Source organism: Tamandua tetradactyla, chromosome 8 (assembly GCF_023851605.1).
Source record: "Tamandua tetradactyla isolate mTamTet1 chromosome 8, mTamTet1.pri, whole genome shotgun sequence".
NCBI classification, from domain to species: Eukaryota; Metazoa; Chordata; class Mammalia; order Pilosa; family Myrmecophagidae; genus Tamandua; species Tamandua tetradactyla.
In genome coordinates, this window is record NC_135334.1 from 37044041 (window position 1) to 37054368 (window position 10328).

A 10328-nucleotide genomic window follows, 5' to 3' on the forward strand; every position below is an offset into this window, starting at 1 on the left:
AAAGCTTAAAGAATAGATGCCACAGAATCTGAATTTCAGTGATCACACATTAAAATATCAAAAGATTACAAAACATACAGGGAAACAGGAAGCTATAGCCTAGGCAAAGAAGATCAAAGTATGAAAACCATCAAAGGAGAGGACCAGACCTAGACTTAAAAAAAAAGGTCCTAAATCTTTTCAAAGAGCTAAAGGAAAATACAGAAAAAGAATTAAAGGATATCAAGGAAAATAACGGATGAGCACAAACGAGCAACAATAGGGAGAAATTATGAAAAGGAAGCAAGCAGATAAGAAGACCACAGTAATAGAAATTACAAATGTGTTAGAGTTACTCAACAGCATATTGGAGCTGGCAGAGGAAAGAACCAGTGAAGTTGAGGATACGAAAACTGAAATCATTTAGTCTGAAGAGCAGAAAGAAGAATCAATATGCATACATAACTTGCGAGAGTGTCTTTAAGGAATTGGCACATGCAGTTGTTGGAGCTGGGAAGTCTAATTCTGTAGGGCAGAACAACAGCCAGAAATTCCAGTATTAATCATGTTAATGTCCTGAGTCTAGATTTCCTGGGGAAGCTGGCAGACTTGAGGTTCAGAGAGGAGTAGAGGGCATAGCTTGAGACAGAATTTCTTATGAATTATGGAACCCTCAGTTCTTGCTGTTAAGGCCTTCAAATGATGGGAAGAGGCCCACTACATTCTAGAGAATACCTCCCTTACTTAAGGTCACCTGATTGTGGATGCTAATACCATCTGTTCTAGTTTGCTAGCTGCCGGAATGCAACACACAAGAGACAGATTGGCTTTTAATGAAAGGGGATTTATTTCATTAGTTCTTCAAAGGAAAGGCAGCTAATTTTAAACTGAGGTTCTTTCTTATGTGGGAAGGCACAGGGTGGTCTCTGCTGGCCTTCTCTCCAGGCCTCTGGGTTCCAACAACTTTCCCCTGGGTGATTTCTTTCTGTACCTCCAAAGGCCTGGGCTGAGCTCTGAGTGCTGAGATAAGGTATGCTGAGCTGCTTGGGCTGTGCTACATTGAGCTCTCTCATTTAAGCACCAGCCAATTAAGTCAAACATCATTAATTGCAGCAGGCACCCCTCCTAACCTACTATGGATTTAATCAGCAACAAATGAAGTTCACATACTATTGGCTCATGTCCACAGCAACAGAACTAGGTGTCTTCACCTGGCCAAGTTGACAACTGAATCTAACTACCACACCATCTATGAAATATCTCTACAGAAACATGTAGAACAAAATCAAACAAAGCAACTAGATACCATAATCTAACCAAACTGCCACAGAATTTTAACCATCACAGTTTAACCCTTATCTACTTGGTACCTATACATATCTCCTTACACCATAATTAATCTTCAAATAAAGATAATAACAAAGTCATACTTCCACTTAACATGACACAACTATCCTGTGTACAACTTAAACCCACACTGTATTCCCTTTCCCCAGAAAAGGATGTGGCCCTTAGATTATGTTCACTCTTCTTTTCCTACTAAAATACTATGATGTAAAATTAAAACAACTTATTTTACATTATGGGGATAATATGCAAAGAAATTAAAGATATTAGCTTTATATATATTCACATGCATATACATATATACATATTTTTATATATATATACCTGTATTTGTATACACCCACAAACATATTCCCAATAAAATAAGGAATAAATGCTGATAACAAAGTTCTCATTTCTACAACAGGTCACATGGTCATAGGTGTTATGTATAATTAACTACCTTCCTTCACTACACATTCCATATTACCTTTACCCTCACTGAGCACCTCAGGTAGTTGTGTTTCTGAAAGGTCTGGGTCTTTAGTACCCCTGTACTAATTGGGTTTCTGTAGTTTCCCATTGACTTTAATCACAGGGCATGGTAGTACTAAGATACACCCTAAGTGATCTCCTATATTTCAGAAGTATTCTTCCTTATCTCCGTTTTGTAGCAGTACTCAAAATTTTCCCTTAGTAACCAGGATCAATCATTCCAACACAGTAATTCCCTTCTTTACCTATTGATTTAGAGGTATGAGGAGCCCAAAGTAGTGGGTGAGAGTCTTAACTTCCAGTTCAATGGAACCATTGGTATGTCTCCTGATGGAAACATTCTTCTCTATGAAACTAAGACCAACAGAGAATAAGGTCATGGGGACAAAGAGCAAAAATTTTGTTAGTGGATCACTAGGAACAATCCATGTGAATGGTACAACTCCCATTTCCAGCCCTTGATTCCTGGACCCATGAACCCTAGCTATGGGAGAAATAGTATCATAGATTGAATTCTGATTTACAGCATATACAGCCTCTTATAGAATAGTATCCCAGCCCTGCAAGGTATTGCCACCTAGCTGTCACTGTAATTGAGTCTTCAATAGGTGATTCCACCATTCTATGAACCCAGTGACTTCTGGATGATGGGAAACATTGTAAGACCAATGAATTCCATAAGCTTGGGCCCATTTCCACATGTCAGTTGCTATAAATGGATTTATTTCCCTGATCAGAAGCAATGCCATATGGAATACCACAACATGAATAAGGTATTTTGTAGGCCCAAGTATGGCAATTTCAGTAGATGCATTGTATTCAGGGAAGGGAAATCTATACCCAAAGTGTTGATTCCAGTGGGAAGAAAATGCCACCCCTTCTATGATGGAAGCAGTGTAATGTAATTAACTTCCTGCTGCATAGCTGGCTGATCACCTCGGGGAATGGCTCCATATCAAGCACTCAGTATTACTCTTTGCTACTGGAAGATTGGACACTCAGCTGTAGCCTTATCGAGTAGAATTGCATACTGCTGATCCCATGCATAACGACCATGGTCACCTTGGGCAATAACTGGAGCACCTGGGGAAAGAGTTTGGTATCCACAGGAAAGCTCATCTTACTCACCTGATCTTTACAATCCTCCTCTGCTGTGCTTATCTTTGGTGAACATTCACGTAGGTCCCAAATATCTTATGCTTTGTTCATTCAGAAAGTACTATCTACATAGCTCTTCCCCAGAACTTCTTGTCACCAATTTTCCAATTATATTCCTTAAAAATCCCTAACCATCTATCCAAACCATTGGCTGCAGCCCACAAATCAGTACAGAATGACACATCTGGCTATTTCTCTTTCCAAGCAAAAATGAACAATCGTGTGCATTTCTTAAAGTTCCGCTCACCGGGAGGATTTCCCTTCAACCCTGTACAGAGATGTCCCAAAAGAGGCTGTAATATTGTAGCTGTCCACTTTCTCATGGTGCCTGAATATCACACAGAGCCATCTCTATACCAGGCCTAAGTTTTCTTTTCTTCAGTCAGCTGATTGTAGTAAACTCCCTAAATGATTAGTGGTATGGCCTGTGAGAGAAAGGGTATTGTGGCAGAAGTGGGAGTTTGGGGCACTTCTTCATTTAACTTGTTCCTTCATGGTCTTCTTAAGCCCAATCTTATATATACCACTTCCATTTGATGTTGGAGTATGGCTGTGCATGCCTAAATTTATGGTTTTATAGGTCAGATAACATCCAGTTTGTGATGGACAGCACAGTTTTCATGTTAACTTGGTGGTTCAAAGTAAGGGTTCCATCACTACCAATGCCCAGTAGCAGGCCAGAAGTTGTTTCTTAAAAAGGAAAGTAGTTACCCACAGAAGGTGCAGAGCTTTGCTTAAAGATCTGGAGGGTTTGCCCCATGATTCACCTAATGGGGTCTGCCAAGAGCTCCAATCACCATCTCTATCTTCCATTACATCTCTACCTTCAAGTATCATTGGATCTGCTGAATCAAATAGCCCAAGTAGCTGAACAGCCTCCATTATACCCTGGACTTCTTGTAGAGCCTTCTTTTGCTTTGGCCTGTATTCGATAACATCGGCTTTTCAGATTACTCAGTAAATGAGCTTGAATACCATTCCCACGGGAAGAATACATTGCCTCTAAAATTCAAAGGGGCTCCACAAGCATTGTGACTCTTTTTTAGTTATAGGAGGGACCAGATGCAACAGCTTATCTTCACCTTAGAAAGGACACCCTGAAATGCCCCAAACCATCAGATTCCTAGAAATTTTGCAGAAATAGAGAATACTGAATTTTTGTTAGATTTATTTCCCACCCTCTGAAATGTAAATACCTTATCAGTAAGTCCAGAGTATTTGCTGCTTCATGCTCACTAATTCAATCAACATAATGTTAATGTAATGGACCAGTGTGATGTTTTGTGGAAGGGAATATTGATTAAGGTTCTTGCAGACCAGATTACGACATAGGACCAGAGAGTTGATATACTCCTGGTGTAGGACAGAGAAGGTGTACTGCTGAGTTTCCAGCTAAAGTCAAATTCTGGTGTTCTTTACCAGGTGTTCTTGAGAAATTATAGCTACATACCAGTTACTAGGGGATTGTTAATTTGCTCAAGGAATAATACCATTATCTGGAACAGCAGTTCCAATTGGAGTCACCACCTGGTTAAGATTATGATAATCCACTGTCATTCTTCAAGATTCATCTGTTTTCTGTGCAGTCCAAATAGGCAAGTTGGATGAGGATGAGGTGAGAACCACTGCCTCTGCAACCTTCAAATCCTTAATGGTGGCACTAAACTTTACACTTCCTCTAGGGATGCTGTAATGCTTTTGGTTTATTATGTTTTCCAGGTAGATGCAGTTCTAATGTTTTCCACTTGACCTTTCACTGTATTAGCCTACAATCCACTGGAAGGAGAATGAACAAGCTGGTTCTCCCAGTTGCTGAGTATGTCTATTCCAATTATGCATTCTGGAACCAGGAAAGCCAGAGGATTGGTTCAGTGCGGGGTCGGCAGCCGAGTTTTCTCGCGCTCCGCCTGCCTGGGGAGGCCAGGGTTTGCTAAGTCCCGGTCTCGAGGGGTCTCCGCGCCAGCGAAGAGGGGGGGTGGCGATGATCAGTCGCCTCCGGGGGGCTCGAAGTGGTTTCGGAGCGCACGCAGTCGACGAGAGAAAATGACGACCACGGGACCAGGAGGAGATAGCAAGTCTGCACACCAGGACGTTTATTTGTGGAAGTACAAGGGTTTATATTGCGATAAGGAGAGGGTGGAAATAACTGGGAGAAGGGATGGTGTTTAATAGTGATTGGTAGGGTAGGATATGTGTTTTCTTTCTGATTGGGGTGCGGGGTTTATACATATGGTTATATTAGCATGATTAGCTAGCATGTGGGGTGATATACTTGTCATAGGCTGCTGGGCAGATAGCTAAAAGCTGGGGCCGTTTCTAAAAGAGGAAGTTAACTGAGGCCTAGTTTGGTCGAGAAGAATCTGAAGCCTAAGGCCTAGGAGCATAAGTATGGCTATGTATACAACAGTTCAGGGACCTATTGAACCCACTGTCAAATGAACCTGAGCTAAAACTCCATTGTTCACTTGACTTCCATAAGCCCCTACTTTTCTCTGCTCTTACACCTGGGCCACAGTGACACTTTGGGTCTCCTGGAACTACTGTCATTTTAGAGCTAGCATCAATTAATTCTCCCAATGCCTTTTTATTGACTTTTCCCCAATGCACAGTCACCCTGTGAAAAGGCCATTGGTCATTTTGGAGTAGGCTGAGAGAAAAATTTATGGTATAAATTTCTGGTCCATCCTCCAGGATCCCCAGCTTCCCTTTGAGGCCAGCATTTCTGGGTCTGTAAACTGTCCTAAGTATGGGAATTTGAAGCCCTTACCACATCTTCTTCTTTCTCTATTTGCTCCAGTGCATTTAGGAGCAAACACTTTCACTATACTTGTAAATTTGACCCAAATATTCAAATAAAAACATGGTCACTCTGAATCTTGCACAAATATTTCTTTAGAAGTATCCAGTGCTGTTTTTTTTTTGCACATCACACATGGACTATAAGTTCCTTTTTTAACCACTGGATATAGTGTCATCAATGTTTTTAAATACAATCAAATTAAGGAACCAGTTTCCCAAATCCCAGAGCTATGTTTAGGATTCTGTTCCTCTAGAATCACTTCTGATACCAAAATCAGTTTTAGTCAGGGTTCTCCAGGGAGACAAACTTCGTTTTATTGCACTTCATTTCACTGCACATAAATATTGCAGTTTTTACAAATTGAAGGTTTGTGGCAACCCTGCCTCAAGCAAGTCTGTTGGCACCGTTTTTACCAAAAACATGTGCTCACTGTGTCTCTCTGTCACATTTTGGTAATTCTCATACTATTTTAAAATTTTCGTTATTATTATGTTTGTTATGGTGATTGATCAGTGATCTTTGATATTACTATCTGTGTTGGTTTGAATCTGTTATGTACCCTAGAAAAGCCTTTGTTCTTTTAGTCATCCTTGTGGGGGCAGACCTATTGTTGAGTGGGACCTTCTGATTAGGTTGTTTCCATGGAGATATGGCCCACCCATCCAAGATGGATCTTAATCTTTTACTGAGTCCTTTGTGAGAGGAAATAAGATAGTAAAAGCCCACAGGAACTCAGAGACATTTTGGAGAGATCCATTGAAATCAGAACATGGGGGTGAAGGGCCCAGAAAAATGGAGAAAGCCATTTGGAAGCTAGAGCCCAGGAAAGAAGGACGAGCAGATGCATCACCATGTGCCTTCCCATGTGACACAGGAAACCTGGATCCCAGCAGCCTTTCCTGAAAGAAAGTATCTCCCCCTTGATGTCTTAATTTGGACATTTCATGACCTTAGAACTATAAATTTGTAACCTAATATGTCCACTTTGAAAAAGCCATCCCATTTCTGGTATGATGCATTTTGGTAGCTTTAGCAAACTGAAACACTATTGTAATTGTTTTGGGATGCCATAAACCACTCACATATAAAATGGCAAACTTAATAAGTGCTGAGTATATTCTGACAGCTCTACCCACTGGCCATTCCTCTCTCTTTTTCTCCTGAAGTCTTTATCTTCCCTGAAACACAACTATTGAAATTAGGCAAATTAATAACCCTATAATGGCCTCTAACTATTCAAGGGAAAGGAAGAGTCTCACATCTCTCACTTTAAACCAAAAGCTAAAGATGATTAAACTTAGTGAGGAAGGCATGGCAAAAGCTGAGATAGGCCAGACCTAGGCCTCTTGCATCAAAGAGTTAGCCAAGTTGTAAGTGCAAAGGAAAAGTTTTTGAAAGAAATGAAAAAGGGCTACTCTAGTGAACACATGAATGATAAGTAAGTGAAGCAGACTTACAGCTGATATGGAGAAAGTTTTAGTTTTCTGGATAGAAAATAAAACAAGCCACAACAATCCCTTAAGTCAAAACCTAATTCAGAGCAAGCCCCCAACTCTTGCAATTCTATGAAGAGTAATAGAGGTGAGGAAGCTGCAGTAGTAAATTTTAAAGCTAGTGGAAGTTGGTTCATAAGGTTTAAGGAAACAAGCTGTCTCCATAATAAAAGTTCAAGGTAAAGCAGCAAGTGCTGATGTAGAAGCTGCAGCAAGTTGTCCAGAAGACCTACCTGAAATAATTAATGAAGGTGACTACACTAAAACAACAAATTGGGCAGGCCATGGTGGCTCAGCAGACAGAGTTTTCACCTGCTATGCCGGAGACCTGGGTTTGATTCCTGGTACCTGCCCATGTGAAAAAAAAAAAACAAATTTTTCAATGTAGATGAAACAGCATTAATCTGGAAGAAGATGCTATCTAGGATTTGCATAGTGAGAAAGCAAAAGTCAATATCTGGCTTTAAAGTTTCAAAAGACAGGCTGACTCTTTGTTAGGGGCTAATGCCACCGCTGACTTCCAGGTGAAGCCAGTGCTTATTTTCTGTTCAGGAAATCCTAAGAATTAAGAATTCTTAATTTAAGAATTAAGCTAAATCTACTATGCCTATGCCCTATAATTGAAACAACAAAGCCTGGATTATGTCACATCTGCTTCCAACATGGTCTAGTGAAAATTTTAAGTCCACTCTTGAGGACTGCTTATTGAAAGAAAGATTTCTTTCAAGAATTACACTCATTGAGAAAGCACCTGGTCACCCAAGAGCTCTGATGGAAATGTATGTTGTTTCATCCCTGCTGATACAACATTCATTCTGTAGCCCATGGATCAAGGATACTTTGATTCTTAGGTCTCATTCTTTAAGAAATGCATTTGTAAGGCCATAGCTGCCATAGGTAGTGATTCCTTAGATGGATTTGAGCAAATTCAATTGAAAACCTTCTGGAAAGGATTCACCACTCCAGACACCATTAAAAACATATTTGATTCATAGGGGGAAGTAAAAATAACAATATGAACAGAAGTTTAGAAGAAATTGTTTCCAGCCCTCATGGATGACTTTGAGGAGCTCAAAAGAGGTAGTAAATGGAGAGGTGGTAGAAATAGCAAGAGAAATAGAATTATATGTAGAGCTTGAAGATGTGACTGAATTGTTGCAATCTCATAGTAAAACTTTCATGGATGAGGTAGATGTGTGCTAGTTTGAAATTATTAGGTACCCTATAAAAGCCATGCCCTTTTCCCAATCCAGTCTTGTGGAGCCAGATCTATTGCTTAGGATGAGAACCTTTGATTGGATTGTTTCCATGGAGGTTGACCCACTCAATTATGTGCATGAACTTTTGATTAGATTACCACCATAGAGATGTGGTACACCCAATTTGGGGTGTGGCCTTTTGATTAGATTGAAATGTGACTCTGTACATTCCAGGTGAGTCTTAATTAGCTTACTGGAGTCCTTTAAGAAAGGAAATATTTTGGAGAAAGCCCAGACCTGACAGAGACAGAGAATTGAAGATGCTTGGAGTGCTGACAGAGAGAACAGATGCCTGGACACAGATGTTTGGAGATGCAGAGCCCAGCAGACATCACCATGTGACTTTCCATGAGATGCTAAGCAAACCAAAACCCAGACTTGTGTCCCCAAGGAGCTAGGTGAAGCCCCACAGAGGCTTAGAGAGGAAACTACTTGCATCAGAAGCTGGAAGCAGTGGGACCAGGACCATCAGCCTTTCTTGCGTTAAGGTTTATTTCTTTTGATGCCTTAGTTTGGGCATTCATATGGCCTTAGAACTGTAAAGTTGTAATTTAATAAATTCTCTTTTTAAAAGCCAATCCATTTCTTGTCTATTGCATTCTGGCAGCAACTGCCAAACCAAAATAAGGTGTACTTCTTATGAATGAGTAAAGAAAGTGATTCTTCTTGAGATGGAAACTACTCTTGTTGAAGATGCTATGAAAATTGTTGAAATGATATCAAATTCTTCCATGATAAAATACTATCAAACAGCATTACATCATGAAGGAAGAGTCAATTAATCTGGGAAACTTCACTGTTGTCTTATTTTAAGACCTTGCCACAGCCACCCCAACCTTCAGCAACCACCACCCTGATCAGTCAGTAGCCATCAACATCAAGATAAGAACCTCTGGGCCACGGTGGCTCAGCAGGCAAGAATGCTTGCCTGCCATATCAGAGGACCTGGGTTCGATTCCAGGTGCCTGCCCATGTTAAAAAAAAAAAAGACAAGAACCTCTACTAGCAAAAAGATTATGACCCACTGAAGACTTAGAAGATGGCTACTATGTTTTATCAATCAAGTATTTTTAATTAAGGCATATACAGTGTTTTCTGGATATAATGCTATTATACACTTAATAGACCAGAATATAGTATAACCATAACTTTTATATGCACAGAGAAACCAAAAAATTTGTGTGACTCACTTTTTTGCAATGGCTAAAATTGAACCCATGATATCTCTGTGGCATGGCTATATATATTGAGATATTTATTTTAAGTAATTGGCTCATGTGATAGTGGGGGCTGGTGAAGTATGAATTTTAAAGGATAGATCTGTAGGCTGGAAATATCAGTAATGGTTTGGGTTGAAGTCTTGAGTCTTAACTTATTAGAGGAAGCTGGCAGACTGGAGGCTGAGACAGGACTAGAAGATGCAGTCTTGATGCAGAATTTCTTCTGAAACATGGAAATCTCAGTTTCTTGCTCTTTTTTTTTTTTTTTTTTTAAAGGAAGGAAAGACAGAGAAGGAAGGAAGGATGGAAGGAAGGAAGGGAAACATTTTTAAACATTTTCTTGTTTTATTATATTTTGTTTGTTTGTTTGTTTTTTACATGGGCTGGGGCCGGGAATCGAACCGGGGTCCTCCGGCACGGCAGGCAAGCACTCTTGCCCGCTGAGCCACCGCGGCCCGCCCAGTTTCTTGCTCTTAAGGGCTCCAACTGATTGGATGAGGCCCACCCACATTATCAAGGAAAATCTATTTTACTTAACTAATTATAGATGCTAATTTCATGTACAAAATACCTCTCTAGCAACATGTAGGTCAGTGTA